Below are 19,307 nucleotides of genomic sequence, written 5' to 3' on the forward strand. Positions count from 1 at the left end.
CTGATCCACTTGAACTTATTGATGTATTCACCATTATTGATTGGGAAAATTCTTCTTTAATTTTTCAAATCGTTTGGCAAATGTCAAGATTCTCCCTAGTGCATAATCTTTTTCATCTCTTAGGTATTTCCTCTGTTTTCGCTCCTCTATTTCGGTTTCATATTTTTCCAATCTTGTGTCTATCTCCTTCCTGTACTTTGTTGTTTCATCCTTGTTGGTCTGCTGTTTGATTAATTCCTCTATTTCATTTATTTTTCCTGTAATTTCCACAATATCCTTTTTGGCGTGTTTAATTAGTATTCGCATCATGTTGAGTGAACATTCGGTGTTATTCTCTACCCATTCTTCAATTAGTTCTTTCTTGGTGTCATGGTGTGGGCATCGTGAATATCCTCAAGCCTCCTGGTATACGTTTGACTTCAATATACTTCTCAAGAGCAATGATTTCCCAGCTCTTATTCGTTTCTTTTTTGTACAGCCTTTCAACTTGATTGAATAGCTGTTTTAAAGTGCTTGGTTGCGACACCGCCGTGTTACTTCCACTCGGTGTTTCATTTGCTGTCTCTCCTGGTATTTTGAAGAGATCGGCTGCCCACCCTGCGCGTTTAGCTGCTCACGCCTCCATTGTTCATTGTTCAAAAAAAAAATATATATATATATATTTTTATATAGACACTGACGAAGGACTTACAGTCCGAAACGCGTTTGTCTGTTTGTTGGAGAAAGCCGGTAATAAATTAATGAACTATACCCCCGTGAGTGCGTGATCGTTTCCTTGGATTCAGGGACGGTTGGAGCTGGAATATATATATATATATATATATATATATATATATATATATATATATATATATATATATATATATATATATATATACTAATATAATAAAGAGAGAGCCCAAACCTTCGAGGCGGGTAATCTCAGGAACCACATCACCAATCACAACACCCAATGCAGCGTTGGAAAGGGCAGTTGCAGCAGAAGGACATAGGCTATGCAGACACCCGCCATATACATTTACAAGGTGAAAGAACTGTGCCAGCAAAGTAGTCCCTTGTGGGCGTGTCTGCGTTGTACTGTGGGCGTGTCAAACGCTGGGGGCGTGTGGTACATTTCCGCCCTTCATGCCATGTATCATATCGTGTGCTGTGGGTGTGTGCTGGGGGCGTGGGCGTGTGCGGGGTGCGGGATTACGGGGAAAAAAAGCGAGCGTTGTTCCCACTATTTCATTGTTTTTTTTCCCAGGTTCTGTACATTCCAGCTCCAGGTGTCCACCCTGCTCCCATTAAATACCCCTGCACCCCATAATCATAAACCACCCTTACTCCTTAAATTACCCCAACACCCTTAAACACTAACCCATCTTAACCCTATAAACATACCCTGTACACCAAAACCCAAACCTAGCCCTGAACCCTATAAATACCCCTGTACCCCAAAACCCAAACCTATCCCTGAACCCTAAAAATACCCCTGTACCCCAAAACGCAAACCTACCCCTGAACTCTAAAATACCCCTGTACCCCAAAACCCAAACCTAGCACTGAACCCTTAAAATTCCCATGTACCCCAAAACCCAAACCTACCCCTGAACCCTAAAAATACCTCTGTACCCCAAAACCCAAACCTAGCCCTGAACCATAAAAATAACCCTGTACCCCAAAACCCAAACCTACCCCTGAACCCTAAAATACCCCTGTACCCCAAAACCCATACCTATCCATACACCCTAAAACTCCCCCTGTACCCCATAACCCAAAACTATATCTGAACCGTTAAAATACCCCAAAACATATACCTCAGTACCCCAAAACTTACTTACCATATCCAAACATTAAAAAAAACATGCTTTTCCCATTCATGCATTTACAACGAATTTCGTTGTAAATGTATGCGTGGTAAAAGCATATAAAATGTAATGCCATGCGTTATAATTGCATTGCGGGGTCATGGTACTTTCATAATGAAAGTATGCGGAGTGATGGTATGCGGAAAGAAAGTTGCGGAATAATGGGTGTTTACCCTCCCACGGTAAGTACATTGGTGGCACGGCAGCCCACATCTCCACAGGTCTCTCTCATTGATGGCCAGCACCGACATACACTTTTAGACACACCTCCCGCCACAAGTTCTAGAATTGCGAACTTTAGAGCTGGGGAGCTACGTTCGAATCTCGGCATCAGCTCAACATCCTGTGATTCAAGGCAAATCGCTTTGTCTCCCCGTGCCTACCCCAAATGAATGTGTTCTTCTGTAATGTAAATTGTGCTCATGCCATGTTGTTGAGTTCGCGCTATATATTATTGCAAGGAAAAATAAAGTAGGGAAACTCGAGTTCACACACTACTGAAAGCGCACTCTTAAGTGCATCAGCAGTGCACTGTGAATCGGAGCGTTTCACAGGCCTGTCACAGATAAGAAATGCTATCAAAACGAAATCCTACAAAACAATATACTACTGGCCAGCAGCAATTCATACCCGGACAACGTCGGGACGGGCTGCTAGTATATATATATATATATATATATAGAGAGAGAGAGATAACTATACAGTAATTATGCATATTTAGATATATATTAAATATTTGGAATGCACATTTATTTATAAATATAATATACATAAATCATTTGCCTCGTGAAATCGCCTGTGTGACTCTGTGCTTTCTGGAATCCTGTTGGGGTACTCCTCTCTTTCAAGACCTTCAGCGGCTCGCCGGACCCGCTCCGTGGGTCCCGCATCGCAAAGGAGGGCTGCGGGGGATATCTGAACTCAGTGGAGCTCTGAGGTGACTGGGGAACTTTGGGGGATAGTAGCAGGACTGCGAGCGATAGAGCGGGGACTCCATTTATCAGGAGTCCCTGCCTGGCCAATTCGCAACACCTGGCCCGCTTTCCCTGCTAGCCCCGCCCCCTGCGCACAGACCGGCATAAATCACTTCCCGGCCTGCTGTTTCGGTGGATCATTTGCCTCGTGAAATCGCCTGTGTGACTCTGTGCTTTCTGGAATCCTGTTGGGCTACTCCTCTCTTTCAAGACCTTCAGCGGCTCGCCGGACCCGCTCCGAGGGATCCTGCATCGCAAAGGAGGGCTGCGGGGGATATCTGGACTCAGTGGAGCTCTGAGGTGACTGGGGAACTTTGGGGGATAGTAGCAGGGCTGCGAGCGATAGAGCAGGGACTCCATTTACCAGGAGTCCCTGCCTGGCCAATTCGCAACACCTGGCCCGCTCTCCCTGCTAGCACCGCCCCCTGCGAGGCCCACATCCGATAATACCAGAACCTACATCCCCTGCGCGGGAGTGCGCGTGAGCGTCCCGGGAGAAGCCCGGGACAAGGGCGGGCCGTCTGTGGCCGTCAGGGGCTGCAGGAGGCTGGGCTGGGCCCACTCTCTGATATCCAGCGCCAAACTATTGGACTCGTCTGTGTAAAGGTATAGTGAGTTGTTATCTTGGTGAGCTTCACACACAGGATATTATCTTAAGCATTCATTTAGCTTTGTGTGTGCTCCTGTTGTGTTATTTAGCATACTTGTCCCATCCTCCTGTACTAAGACTGCCAAAATATGTCCTCGAACCAACCCACTCCCCCACTGAATCCCCTTCCGCCTACAGTAGGGGTCACAATCTTGGGTCCTTTAGACAAGTTATTCTCCAGGGCTACTCGTGAGATTGACAGAGAGATTGCCTTAGCTGAGAGACGTGCTGAGCGCAGGCAATCTATCGAACTCCTCAAAATCCCTTTAGAGAAGCGGGCATCTCTGGGCTCTCTGGTGTCGGTTCCCTCTCCGCCATCTTTAACGGACCCTGACTTGATTGTTCGCCCATCCTTGGAAAAGCCTCTTGAAATATCCCTGTCGCCCAGTCCTGACAGGGTGGAGAGCACGTTAGATCTAGATCCCCCTATTGAAAATTAGCTCTTGCTGCTAGATTCTACTAACATTTCTCCCTTCATGCCTACCTCAAATACCACCTCTACTAACGGGGAATATACTGCCTCACCAGTTGTGTTACCTTATGTAGTACCTAAAAACCTTCATACTAAAAGGAAAAGGAATATTAGTCCCCGTAAAGGTTGTCATTCCAAACCCCTCAGGAAAATTAGGAAATTTGGATTAAGAGTGGGAGTAATTCAAAAGTCCAAAGGGGTGGGTAAAGGTTGTGTTCAGGACGACACAGGGAGGGGTCTTCTGGAGAGTCATTAGCTAAACCATGTAACACTCTGGTCACGGCTCCTGCCGTGATCCCATCTCCTGATATCCCGTTAATCGCCCAGATAGAGAAATTGATGAAATCTCTTCTGTCCCCTATTGTAGAACGAGTCAAAAGGCTAGCGGATCGCTTGGACAATTTTGAACAAGCAACATTAGATAACTTCTTTTCAACCAAATCCTTAATTAAATTACACCCTAGTGAGGTTCCGTGAGAATCCTTACGACGTTTTGGGCATCGCCGAATATGGACGAGTATGGTATCTATGAACCGTAAATGACGAGTTTAGTAAGTGTACGCGTTTTTCGCTATGCTACTCAGAAGAGTTCGTCTCATTTACAGGTTTCTTCAACTGAACCCTCGGGTTCCATTTTAGATACGACATCCATTTCGTTTCTTGCCCTCACGTAGTCAGCGAACAGGCAACTGTCCGCCTCATGACCCTCTAGTTCCCAAGCTTTACAGTAGAAGCATATTCCTTTCATGCGCCTTTTATGACGAGGGGGAGGACACTGCAAAGGCAGCTGCCTCCACTCGAAGGTGATTCTGCCCGGTCGGTCTATTGTTTCAGCCTCGCACGTGCTTGAATCAAGCCCTTTCATCCTACGATTACACATCCAATATTATCCCCACACTCTCTTCCCTGTTGTCTGACTTCCTTGCAGCTGTTCTTGTCTCTTTCTCTTGCTTATTTACAACTCAAGTGGAATGTGCCTAACGGTGGGAAGATGTGCTTTTACAGTTGGGAACCAGTGATGTTACTGTATTTATGTTCCGGGGTTCTGAAACATGAAAGCGACCTTTATGAAGTTTACTGTGGGAACTGGGTTGCAACCTTTGTTCACATGTTGTGCAATGACAAAATTGGGTATAAAAGAGAGCGACTCACATATGCAAGAAGAAGCAGACTCTCAGAACCTACACTCTGTTGTACTTCTCGTGACTTTTGCCTCCCTGCAGTAATAAACGCTGATCTTTGACACCGAAGGAAGTGTCCCGTGTCTCTGTTATTAGTGCGCCAGAACAGGTATCTCACGAAGGTTATAGGTGTTGTCCCCTGGCACCGCTGGGCCTTAAATAGCTCAGTCCTTCAGTTGGCGCCCAATGTGGGGCGACATCGGCGGTACCGGTCCAAAGCCTGACGATTGTGAGGAACTTCGTGTGAAATCTCCGAGGAAAAGGTGCACCCCGCTTCATCGATCCTGATGTCGAAATAAGTGGTCCGAAGATTTTTCCCGCGAAGATTCCCGCCTCCTGACGGCTGCGACGGACCGATGCCCTGACTGTCGACCTGTTTTCTTTTTTTTTTTTTTGTTTTTGGTCAAAAACTTTTATTGAGCAACAAAATCAGGGTTACAGAGATGGGCCTACAACCTCACGGGCTGGCTGCTAAAATCAAGGCACAATGTGAGAAAAACACTTGCGGCCACTCCGGGGGTCAGGCACAAATCGGATACAAAATGTCGCCCAAAGTATAAAACAAGATAAGGCATTTTTCTTTTATATACACACCGAAAAGCAACAAACAACAAGAAAGGCGAATGCATAATAAACGCAGTCAGCCCAGGAGGAGGAGGGGAAACCCACTTATCAGGAGCATGAAATCATAATCAGTAGGACAAGGCAGGGTGGGGGGGACAGCGGGGAGGACAGGCAAATCAAAGGACAGTATACGAAATATCAGGAACGCCAGCCTAGGGAGATAAGGTAACATCGGGGGTTTCAACCAATGGAGGAGCACAAATATCTCCGCGATAGGCGTTCCACTGACCCCAGATCTTCGTCCATGCCCTAGGTCTGCCCCTGGCTGTATAGACCGTCTTTTCGCGGAACATAGACCAGTCCATGTTTTCCTCCCACACAGAGGCAGTGGGGGGCCTGTACGAGCCCCAGAGTTGCGCAATGTCCCGCTTCGCAACCATATATCCCAGGGTCGCCCATCTGGTCTGGGCCACAGAATAGTCGGTAGGTTCCCACACGTTCAACAGGCATCTCCGGGCCTCAGGCACTAGGGCAATTCCAGTCACATCAGCCATCACTGCAAGCACCTCAGTCCAGTAGGCAGCCACCCTCGGGCACTCCCAGATAATGTGAAGAAATGTAGCACTCATCCCTCATCCACGCTTGCATAAACCATCCGGGGAAAAACCCATCACAACCAAACGAGGACCAGTAACATACACCCGGTGGAGGATCTTAAGCTGAACCAGACGGAGACGGGCAGGAATGGCGACCTCTTTCGGAGAAGATAGTGCCGACTGCCAATCCTCGTCATCCAATTCCAGCCCGTCGCCGACCCAAGCCTCCCTAAGTCGGACAAGCAAGTCAGCGCGATTATGAATCAGCTTCTTGTAAATCAAGGAGATAGTGCTATCGGGGAGGTGGCCATCCAGGATACGATCTTCGAGGGGGGAGGACTCGGGGATGGCGGCACCAGGAGTCAGAACAGAAGCAAGGTAATGGCGGACCTGCAAATATCTAAAAAATTCCCTATCACTCAAGTCATAATCGTTCCGAAGGGCCTTGAAGGACTTCACCGCTCCATTCGTACATACGTCACCCACTCTACATATTCCAATCATATCCCAGCGGTCAAAACCCTTCGTCGTCCAAAGACAGCCCAGACGCTCGGAGGCATAAAGCGGAGTCGCCAGTGTCATTCGATCCTCCCATCCCAGGCTTACATTCGCAGCGCGCCACACACCAACCGCAATCCTGGTCGGTCCCGTAAGATGGCGCCCAGCCGACCTGGAGTAAAGCGCTCTATTAAAGTCCCCTCCCGGCAGCTGGAGTCTATCCATTTCAAAGGCCGGATCCTGACCCGGGGAATACATTGAGTGGTTAATGGCAGACAGTTGGGTAGCCCAATAATATCTCCTGATATCAGGAAGTGCTATGCCCCCATCATACCAAGGGATGGTGAGCTTCGCAAGGGCGATACGCGGACGCCAGTCCCAAATCAGTTGCCTTTGTAGACTCTCGACCTCTCGGAAATAGGTAGCGGGATGTCATCATAGGAATTCTGGAGTGCATAAAGGAATCGCGGCAAGGACATCATCTTGAAAAGGGCGGCTCTGCCCAGCAGAGACAGAGGTAATTTACGCCAGCGAGCCACGTCCAGCCTCAGTCTAAGAAGCGGGGGAAGGAGATTACGTTCAAACCGGAGCGACGAATCCAGTGTAATAAAGACCCCCAGATATTTGAAGCCAGACTGAACAACCTGGATAGGAAATCTATTCGGCAACGGGGGCAGAACACCCGAGAGAACATATACACAGGACTTAGCCCAGTTAATAATCAAACCAGAATTTTTACCAAACGAGGTGAGAACGTCGAATAAAACATTTAAAGATTTACGCGGGGAAGTAAGGTAAAGAAGAATGTCGTCCGCGTAAAGCGAAACGCGGTCCTCAAAATCTGGGGACCAACGTATCCCCTTGAGTGAAGGTTCCCATCGAAGCCACGCAGCCAGCGGCTCTAACGCGAGAGCAAAAAGTAGCGGAGACAAGGGGCACCCCTGTCTGGTCCCCCTACCGAGGGAAAAGGGAACAGAAACTCGACCATTAACCACAACCTGCGCCAGGGGGTCGGTGTATAGCAGCTTCACCCATCCAATAAACCCCGGGCCAAAACCAAACTTCTCAAGAGCTGCCCAAAGATAGGGCCACTCTATCGTGTCAAAGGCCATCGAGGCGTCCAACGAAGCCAAAATGGCCGGCTCCGTCAGAAGCCCCGCCCTCGCAATGGCTCCGTGGAGGCGACGCAGATTAAGAGCTGTGTTACGGTGCGGGATAAATCCGGATTGGTCCGGATGAATCAGGTCACTAATGACCTTCAGGAGGCGAGTAGCCAAGAGCTTGGCAAGAACCTTGGGCTCAACATTCAACAGGGAGATGGGTCTATATGACGAACAAAGATCCCGGGGTTTACCCTCTTTAGGAATAACAACGATCGTAGCCAGGCGCTGGTCATAGGGGAGAGTACCCCGCTCACGGGACTCCGAAAACATTGTTCGAAGATAGGGCGCAATCATATCAGGACGCAGTTTGTACAACTCGATTGGCAATCCATTCGGGCCCAAAGCCTTGCCCGAACGGAGAGAGCGAATGGCAGTCGCTATTTCGTCCGTAGAGAACGGGGCCTCCATAGAGACCCGCTCCAAATCGGAGAGGCAGGGCAAAGCTATTTCACGCAGCAAGAGGCGAGAGTCGTCCGCATCCCGTTCAGACACAGGGGAATAAACCGCACGAAAGTAGTCCGCAAAACATTCCACTATTTCAACCGGGTCCGTCACTCTCACACCATTCGAAGTCTGGATCACCGGCACCACTCGATTCGCCCTCTCTTTCTTATCCAACCAAGCAAGCAATTTACCCGCTTTGTCCCCAACATCATACAAACGACCCTGTTGCTCTCGAAACATCATTTTAGCCGCATCTGTGACCAGAGACTTATAGGCAAACTGCTTCAGACCCAGGGCATGAGTTTGTCAGGAGTAACAGTCGATTCCAGGTCAGCCTCCATCTCAAGAATTTCCATCTCAAGATCCACCACCTCCCGATTCCTTGCCTTTTTGGTTTCAGCAATGAGAGACAGGGCCTGCCCACGAATCACTGTCTTAAAAGCCTCCCATAGGGACACCGCAGAGGAGACGGACCCCTCGTTGTCTAGAAAAGAATTGTCCAGGGACTTAATCAATAGACCACGGGTCTCAGGGGAGGTCAGGTACCAAGGGTTGATAGGAGCCACCCGGCCCGCCGCCTCCACCCCCACATCAAAGCAAAGCCAGAGCGGAGAATGGTCCGAGATGCCCCGGGGGAGGTGTCTAACCTCCCGGACAGCCGATGACTGTGCAGCTGGCATTAGGAAGTAATCCAGTCTAGACAGACTCCCATGGGCCCCAGAATGGAAAGTATATTGAAGCTGAGTGGGGTGCATAAGTCTCCAACAGTCCACCAAACCAAAAGTATCCAAAAAACCACCCAGCCATAGTTGGGCCGAAGGAGTGTCCCTAGGGGGGTAACGATGACTCAGACCGGAGAACACAGAGTTAAAGTCACCAGCCATGAAAAGAATACTATCAGGGAGGCCCAACAGCACTCGGCCCAAATCGGAGAAGGTAGAGGTCCGCAGGCCGGGGTGCACGTAGACGGCGAACAGAGAAAGGGTCCGGCCCTCATACCGTCCCACGAGGACGGCATAACGCCCCCGATCATCAAGGATCACATCATCTATCGCAAGGGGAAGGGAAGCCCGGACAAGTATGCCCACCCCCCTGGAACCCGTAGTAAACCCTGAGTGCGCGAAAAGGCGATAGCCCCACCTATTCATTGCACGACAAGTATTGCCCACTAGATGGGTCTCCTGCAGAAAAACAATATCGGGAGACAAACGTCGCAGGCATCGCAACACCACCCCCCGTTTTATACGATCCCCCAGACCATTGACATTCCATGAAATAAACCTCAACCCGCTACCCCCCATCCCACAGAGTGATGCAGGAACCATCCCCCAATGAGCATGACATTGAAAATTCCATTAACAAGATAGAGTCGCCTTGAAAAAACAAAACACAAATCTCAAACACCCCACCAACCCACCCCCCAACATCCAAGAAAACACCCCCCACCCTGCACCCCTGCAGTAAGCTAATAAGCCACCCCAACATGCAGTGTGCCTGTCGCCCAAAAACCCCCGTTCTACAAAAAGACCCCGGAGGAGGAAAGGCCCTGTCCCACCCGCCACCCCGACAGAGATAAAGAGAGAAGAGAACACACAGAAAATAGAGGCACTTAAGTATGGAACCCCGGAAGAATTCACATGGCACGGAAACAGGGGCATAGACAATAAGTTCAGCTCCCTACACCACCCTCGGCACCACCCGGGTGTTCGGTGGGCTCAGTCCAATTAGGCCGGTCCGGCAGAGAGTCCAGCCAGTCATTTACGGAATCAGGCCGATCAAAGAAAAGGGTCCGTTCATTGTACTCAACTCGCAGCCTGGTAGGAAAAAGCATGGCGTATCGCAGTCCCAAGTCCCGGAGACGCTTCTTGACTCCACGGAAGCCCATACGCTGTCTCTGTACAAGCTGTGAGAAGTCCGGGTAAAAGTTCACCGTGGCATTCTCGAAGGCCACCGGGCCCTTAACTCGCGAGGCCTGCAGGATAGCGTCTCGGTCCCTATAATGAAAGAGTTTTGCAACAATGGGCCTCGGCGGGGCGCCCGGCTTGCCCTGGCCACCCGGAACACGATGGGCGCGTTCCACCGCAAAGAATTTGCTCAATCCGGATGGAGAAAGGTAGTTCTGTATCAAGTCCTCAACCAGGAGATCAACAGAATGTGGGTCAGGATTTTCCGGAACGCCAACCACACGCACGTTGCAACGCCGTGCTCTGTTTTCAAAATCCTCCAAGCGCCGGGTCATAAAATCATTCACCTTTCTGAGGTTGCCAATCTCCGTCTGTATCTCCGAGACGTCGGCCGTGAGGCTAGATGACTTGAGATCCAATGACTTCACCTTCTCATTGGTTTTAGATAGGTCGGCCCGAATCAAGTTCACATCAATGGCCACAGTATCAATTTTGTGGGCCAGAGCTTCATACTGTTGGCCGATGGTTTCTCTCATGCCAGAAATGGCGCCCATGATGTCCTGCAGGGACGGCTCCGCCGAAGCCTCCAAAGGGTGCCCAACTGCACTCGAGCCAGGCAAGGCGGCTCCAGGGGACCCCTTCGATTGTGTGTACCGGTCCATGATGTTAGACTGGACCGGGCCCCCGCGAAGGGGCGTCTTGGTCTTCCGCCTCTCTTGGTCCCCTCTGCCAGCCATGATGGAGACCGCGTCCCCGAGGGACCCACGCGACCTGGTGAAAATGGCCGCAGGAGGACAGGGCGCCGGAGCCAAAAATCAGCAGCGAGGGCACATCGAGGTGTGAACCAGTCTGGAGGGATGCGAAGCAGGCAAAAGGCGCAACAGCAACATCGCGCCGCTGGACCCAACAACGGCCAGACACCTCTGCCGGAAGACGTAGTCTGAGGCAAAATCGAAACCGAAAGTTATGAGGGGGACCCACAAGTCGAATCCCCCTGCCGCTGTTGTTCAACTCAGACACGGCAACAGAGCCTCACCAAGACCCGGGCGCACCACCAGGGCGGGCCCCGAAAGTTCGAGTCGACGTATCTTCGGTGCCCCTGGCCCAATTCGAGATCCAAAAACGGCATTAAGATCAGCCTAGGTTCCTCTACAAGAGTCCTCGTAATTAATCAGGATATGTTCAGGATATCATGCCGGGAGTGGCGGGGGTCCGGAGAGCGCTGTGCTCACGCGGCCATCACGGATGCCCGCCAAGCTCCTCCCCCGTGTCGACCTGTTTTCGACGCCTGGCGTAGACCTTTCGTACAGCGAGACGATAGACGGGCCTTCCTGGTGACGCCATTGACGCTCTCAGTTAAGTATTTGTGGGTCGCTCCCAGTCCTTAGTTGTTGTTGCAGCTTGTTGAAGCTTTGTTGTTTGCATGGTTCCATTGCATTTGTGGTTCTTAGTTGTTGGTTCTTAGTTGTTATTTGACAGTTGCAATTGCCAAAAACCGAGGGTTTTGTCTTTCACGAAGATTCAGTACTTCGGTAACCCTTGAAGTTTGATACTAGGTTAGTGTACACGATGCCTAGCCATAGTGGTTTTCTCGGTTTCTTTAAATGTTGCAACAAGGATTCCCGGTTGGAGGACTCGTGTCCGATACCTCCAGTTGGAACTCCGATATATGAGCTCTATAGTCGACATGGTGTGGGCCCTATTATATATAATGAATATTGGATCCGTTACACGAAAAAAGATGGTGTCCTTAGTTGGCCACCGCGTGGAAGTTTCGACCTTACGTTTTTAGATAATCTAGAAGCTAAGTTGTTTAAAAGGAAAGCTAGGCCAGCTATGTTTGATTCCTTTCGGTTGTGGCGTAAAGAGGCCAAGCAGAAAGAAATCAAACAGCTTAAAAAGGATCGAAGAGAAGGTATCGTTCCGATAATACAAGTTGTACAACAATGTCAGCGAGATAAAGAAGAAAAAGAAATAGAAGTTTCCACTAGACTACATCACATGAGGATAGACAAATGTTATCCGGTTTTACCAGCTAGTCTTGATAAGAAAGAAGAGGATTCAAAGGAGGAACCCCTGTTAGCGTATTTGATGAAATCACCACCTCCTTATGCACAGGGTGCTACAGCCCCTGTAGTTCCTCCTGCTGCCCCTCCTGTTGTTCCGGCGGCTGCTGGTCAGCCCGTTGTTAATCCTACGTTTGTCCCACTACCTGTCTCTATTCCTACTGCTCCTTTGCCTGTACCTTCTCAGCCTCTTGTCCCTGCCACCCCGACTATCTTGCCTGCTTCTGCTGTGTCTGCCTTCACTTCTAACGTTGTGGCTCCTGTTCTTCTTTCTCCTTCTGTTCGTAATCGTATCCCTAACACTGTTGCTACCCTTTATTCAGCGCTTTCTGGTCAGTTATTTCCATCCGATACTTCTGAAACTCCCCAAAGACGGAGTCAGATCCCTAGTGGAAGGGAGAAAGAGACGTTAGTGACGATGGCACATAGGTGGATAAGACATCCTGCCAACTACCCTCCACGCATGGTCTTCGAGACGTTTTCTCAGTTTAATGAGCCTACGCAGAGATTCGTGTTAGAAGAAATGTGTAACTTTTTGAGGGAACAATGGTATAATGACGATCTAGATAACGGACCGCCCGATATGATTGAACTTCAGGGTCAATTTTCGAATGGTATGATTGTAGGTGGAGATGCACGACGTGCCTTAGAGCGATTGTTAGCCCATAGATCGACAGTGCCTTCTCAAGTGTCGTTTGATGACGACTCTGAGAAATGGAAAGCGACTCCTGGTCAGTATCCTATGAGAGAGGTTCCGCCAGTATGGATGCCAGGTGCTCCTGCTGCCAATCCCCCAGTTTTGTCACATTTCCAAAGAGTTTGGATACACCTCCCATGGAAGCGATCAGAAGTCTTGCAGGTCAAACAGTCCTTGTCTGATCCACGCAAGAATCCGGCGGGTTAATATAAGGAGTTGTCCCAATTGGTAGATGCTACTATTATGAACCTTGCCGACATCGACATGCTGTTCGGTAATGTTGTACCACAGCCGGTTTGGGCGAAAATTCGTCAGGAAAATCATGCGAATGAGTTAGGTGGTGATTGGGCTGCACTAATAGCGGCTGATGGACTACAAGTTGGTGGGGCTAAGCCTGAGCAGTTAATTTTGGATCTGCCTCAGAAAATAATTACGCTCATGAAAACACTTATGCCGGCGATGAGAGTAAACTGGGATAAACTATCGGCTTGTAAGCAAAAGAAGGACGAGAGTGTCTCCGATTTCTTCACTAGATTTGAAGAGGCATTTGTCGATCATAGAGGTCAGGATATGGGCACTGAGGGAGGCCAACGTTTATTTGTCGATAAATTCGTATTAAATTTGTTGCCTGAACTATGCAACAAATTGAAGAATTCAGAAAGTGCCTGGGCTGTTTCCACTACTGCTCAAATACTAGCGACTGCTCAATATTATGAGAATAGGGAAAAGGAAGAAAGTGATCGTGTAGATAAGAAAACGAAGGAGCTCAAAACGAAGGTTTTGTTGCAGCAAGCGTATCCTCCGCGTTCAAATCACACTGATTCGCAACAGCAATATAGACCACAATCGCAAACCTCCAGAATGCAGTCACGTTCTGACTCCTCTGACTTTAGATCTATGCTTGGGTATAACCAGTGTGCATATTGTAGAAGAGAGGGACATATAAAATATGATTGTCCCGCTTTGCGTGACCGCCTTAATGGTGTATCGGCACGAGGGGGTCGTGGTGGTCCTCAACAAGCATCTCGAGGTAGAGGTCGCGGTACCTTCCAAAATCAGACTGAGCGCCCTAATACGTCCTCGGACGCGAATAATTGTTTTGACCAGCGAAATGTACGGTCCGATAAATCAGCGCAGTATTATGCGGACGTCTATTACGTTGAATATGAGACTGTTGTAAACGACCGTTACTAGGACAGCCACCGACAGAGAGAGGGAGTAGTATCAGTTCCGGTTGATCAGAGTGGGCCTTACGTCGCAGTTGCTACATCTGGCGTAGTTGAACCTTTTCTGGTAGACACTGGTGCGACGAAAAGTTCCATCATACATTCGAAACTCCCTGGCGCACCTTTGTCTGGCTTAACAAATGTTTCCGTTGGATTCTCTGGCGCCCCGGTTAGCAATCCTGTCTCTAGCCCTTTGCCCCTTACGATTGGCCCTCGTGAGCTGGAGGCTCCATTGATTCTATCTACTGGTTGTGGTGAGAATCTTCTGGGCTTGGATTTGTTAAAACGGTTATATGCGACTTTGTATTGCTCTCCTGAAGGAGTGGAGCTTACATTAGGTCGGAGAGTAATCTCTCCCATGTACTTGTCGATCGATAAATTCCCGCCGGAATTGAGCTCCCTTCCTGCGTCTCTATGGGCCACAGGTCCCAATGATGTGGGTCTCTTGGACATCCCACCTTATATGATCAAGCTGAAACCAAATGTGCGATTGCCACGTATACCACAGTATCGTATCTCCATTGAGGGAGAAGGGGCGCTATTAGCGATCGTGCACGACCTGATCAAAAAGGATGTCGTTGAAGAAACTCGAGGAAATGTGTGTAATAGTCCTGTACTACCAATTTTAAAACGAACTGATCCATCTAAACCTCCTGTGTATCGTTTCATAATCGATTTGAGAGAAGTGAATAAAATCGTGATCCCACAGTTCCCCGTGGTCCCTGATATCACGACTTTGTTGACCCTGATTCCAGTGTCTGCCTCCTGGTTCACGGTGATCGACCTAAAGAATGCTTTCTTTAGTATCCCGATTGCTGAGGAAAGCAGAGACCTATTCGGATTCTCATTAGGTGGTCGCAGTTTTAGACTGAAACGCGCACCACAGGGCTATTGTGAGAGTCCGTCGATCTACAGTCAAGCCCTTAAAAGTCAACTTGATTCATTTGTTTTACCGGCAGGCGCAGCCTTGATTCAGTACGTTGACGACCTGTTGGTAGCTGCTGATATCGAAGATCTTTGTAGAACTGCTTCAGTATCGTTGTTGCGGCATTTATGTGACTTACATCACAAGGTGTCACCTTCCAAGCTGCAATATTGTTGCCAAGAAGTAACCTACTTAGGTCACTTATTGTCAAAAGAAGGGAGAAGGTTGACCCCAGAGAGAATTGCAGCGATTACCCGAATGACTGTGCCAAAAACTCAGAGAGATGTACGTGCCTTTCTAGGTATTACGTCATACTGCAGACAATGGATCCCAAATTTTTCACTATTGGCGAAAGCATTGTTAGCTCTCACGTGCAAGGATGTTCCGACTCCTTTGCCATGGACTGAAGAGTGTCAGAAAGGTTTTTCTGAATTACGTGATGCGTTGTGTTCGGCTCCTGTGTTAGGTACTCCTGATTACAGTAAGCCATTTACACTGTACGTTCACGAGAGGGATGGTTGTGCGTTGAGTGTCCTGACGCAACACTTTGGCGACAAACAGCGTCCATGCGCATATTTTCTTCGACCTTAGACCCAGTAGCTAGAGCCTTGCCGAGTTGTTTAAGGGCAACAGCGGCAGCTGCGGCGTCCATTCGACAGTCCGCGGGTCTGGTCATGGATAATATGCTCACGGTGATGGTTCCGCATGCAGTCGACACACTCTTGAACCGAACGAAAACTCAACATTTGACGAGCGCAAGGTTGTCTGGGTAGGAGCTGACGTTACTGGCTAGTCACATACGGATAAAACGGTGTAATGTGTTGAATCCAGCAACATTATTGCCGATCAACACGGAGTCAAGTGATGTAGCACCACATGACTGTTATCTGAGAACCGAAGAAGAAACGAAGGGTCGTATTGACCTAAAAGATACTCCATTGGTAGATCCCGATGGTACTTTGTATGTTGATGGTTCCTGTTTTAAGTTACCGAATGGTGATGTGACGACTGCGTATGCTGTAGTGACGTTGAGAACGGTTGTGGAATCTACGAGATTAAATCAGAATTCGGCCCAGGCAGCTGAGTTGATCGCCTGACGAGAGCGTGTGTGTTGTCCAGAGGAAAGCGGGTGAATGTGTTCACAGACAGCCAGTATGCTTTTGGTGTGGCACATAGTTTTGGGCGATTGTGGAAAGAAAGAGGATTCTTAACGTCGCATGGCACAAAGATTCAGCGTGGACAGCTTGTGAATGACCTTTTAGATGCACTCACATTGCCTAAGCAGGTGGCCATAATTAAATGTAGTGCGCATCGAAAAGTGACAGATGATGTTGGTCGTGGTAATGCGTTTGCAGATGAGACTGCTAAGGAGACCGCTAAAGATCTGACAAATCGAATGTATGTTACAAGTTCAGTGAGATGGCCTGCGGAGACTAGTATGTGTGAGGACACAGTGGAGAGTGTGAAGGAAATACAGAATGAGGCCACTGAGATGGAGAAGACTAAGTGGAAAGAAAGCATGGGAAAACTAGACGAGGATGGATGTTGGGTTGATTTGTCGGAGAAACAGAGATGGATGTTACCGGATGCATATGTGCTTGCTGTTGTTACAATGGCCCATGGCACAGCACATATTAGCTCGAAGGGCATATGCAAGTTGTTGTCTCCTGTATGGAAGAATGATGGGATTACTAAATGTGCAGAGAGAGTGGTTAAGAATTGCATGGTATGTTTGATGCATAATCCCGGTAAGGGCACCCCCACTCCACCTGGTCATTTTGCCCCTCCTACATGTCCTTTCGAAGTTATCCAATTGGACTTCATCCACATGGAGAGATGCAATAATTTAAAGTATGTTCTGGTTGTGGTTTGTGCGTTCTCCAGATGGATTGAGGCTTACCCTCTTAAGGATAATACTGCCCTATCCACAGCTAAAATTCTGCTCAAAGAGTATTTCCCCAGGTACGGCATGCCTCGGATTGTATGGTCGGACAACGGAAGTGAGTTTGTGGGAAGTGTGATGAAGAGTGTGTGTCGTGGTTTAGGAATATCCCAGAAATTTCATAGTGCTAATCATCCTCAGTCAGCGGGTTTGGTGGAAGGATACAATGGCACCCTGAAACTAAAACTTGCTAAAATTCAGGCAACAACTGGTTTATCATGGCCTGACGCTTTGCCTCTAGCTCTCTTATCGACCAGGGCTACTGTACACTCTCGAGTAGGGCTTAGCCCATATGAGATTGTGTTCGGCCGCCCTGCGAACATTTGGGGGGTTCCGAGGCCTAAAGAATTGAACAGACTTGAATATCCAATGTTAATTGATTATCTATATGATCTGACTGCTAAATTGAGTTTGATTCATCAACAGGTCTTTGAGGCTCTGCCGTCACAAACATAGGGTCCTGGTCATCGGCTCCAACCAGGGGACTGGGTCCTCACCAGAAATTTCGGACGAAAACGCCATCTTGAGCCGAGATTTGTGGGACCCTTCCAGGTGCTACTAGCGACGAGGACGGCGGTTCGACTGGAGGGACGGAAACACTGGGTACATGCCACCCACACCAAGAAGGTTCCGCTTCCTCTGCCGGCAGACACATGGATACGTAAAGGTTTTTCCTCGTCTGAAACTGACGTTCCCCAGCGCTTTGTCCCATTTAGCGAAGCTCAGCCCATAGGGAACACTTCAGTTTTATCTGACACCCCTGTTGATTCCTCTCAAACAATTTCCTTTCCTTCAACATTGGAGAATTCAAGTGCTGAACAATTGCCTGAACAATCGAACACTCTTTCGCCATCCAATCCACTGTTTGAAGATCAGACTCGACCCGGAAGAAACCGATACTTTCTTCGTACACGCAATAAGGATGAATACATTTTTATTATTTTGATTTCAAAATACCCCCTCACATTTTGCCTTGACCATTGTGGACATTTTATTATGTATGTATTTCTTTTCCAGAACAGCTAGGAGACGTATATGAAATTGATTATTTAACTGATTAAAACCTGCCATCTGGGTTGGCCGTAGGGCCGCGCGGGTACTTCTTTCTGTTTAGCAGTTATTGACATCAGGTCAATTTCTTTTGTCGATTTCTGGGAACCCCTGGGAATTGATAATCGCTACTCAGAACGAAGTGCGTCAAGAACGTTGCGGACGGTTGTTAGAGGATGGAGTTCTCCAAGCTGTCGAAGATAGAGGAAAAGACGGTGCAAAGATCTAAATTGTACAGCACATTTCGAACAAAATGTTTTTTATTACAGGTTTTCATGTTGTTCCTAACTGTTTCTATGCTGCTGGTGGGTGGAGTATATTTTGGTTTTCAATCATTGCTGCCTTCTGCCTTACCTACCTCTCCTTCTCATGATCTAAATTTCGTCTCTACTGTTTCTCCACATTCTTTTCACCTACTGCCCCAACATGAACAAGTCAGACGTGCGGAATTTAGAAACAATTCCTTTGTGCAACTTTTGCATCAGCATCAGTTGGTGGTAAATACTACAAATTGTTGGGTGTATGGGCTAATGCCACATACCATGGACAGGGGTATCCCATATTTGGTTCTTCCGTACAGCCCCCAAGGGTCAGCTCGGGCATTCCAAACCATGTTCCGTAGTGCACTAGATTCCTACCCCCATTGAGAGCCACGCTCAGCAAACTTTGGTCCTGGCCCGTACCACAAGTCTCTGGTGATAGCTATTGCCGATTTAGATAGAGATATATTTGATACATCACTTATCCCAGAGGAGGAGGTACAAGCCTATAAGTACCTTAGTGAGGCTGAGTATAGTATATCAGTGGGTGATAGGCAGCTTAAAAGCTCATCTCCAATCTGGATTGTACCTCACCTAGGCCACTTTTGTCTGCAAGGTCGTGGCCGAAATCCAAGAGCCCAGCTTGGGAAGAGTGCTTGTGTGGATACTTACGTTCTACCGATGCTCTCTTCCCCTGTCTTTCTGACTGCCAAGGGTACCTATTTTGTATGTTATGACCGAGCATATACGTGGTTACCTCATGACTTCTCAGGTACCTGCTATATTGCAAATCTCTTGCCCCCGACTTTCACTGTTGCTGCCGACTATCACAAAACCAGAGTTGTG

This window comes from Lissotriton helveticus, chromosome 1_1 (genome assembly GCF_964261635.1).
Source record: "Lissotriton helveticus chromosome 1_1, aLisHel1.1, whole genome shotgun sequence".
Taxonomy (NCBI): Eukaryota; Metazoa; Chordata; class Amphibia; order Caudata; family Salamandridae; genus Lissotriton; species Lissotriton helveticus.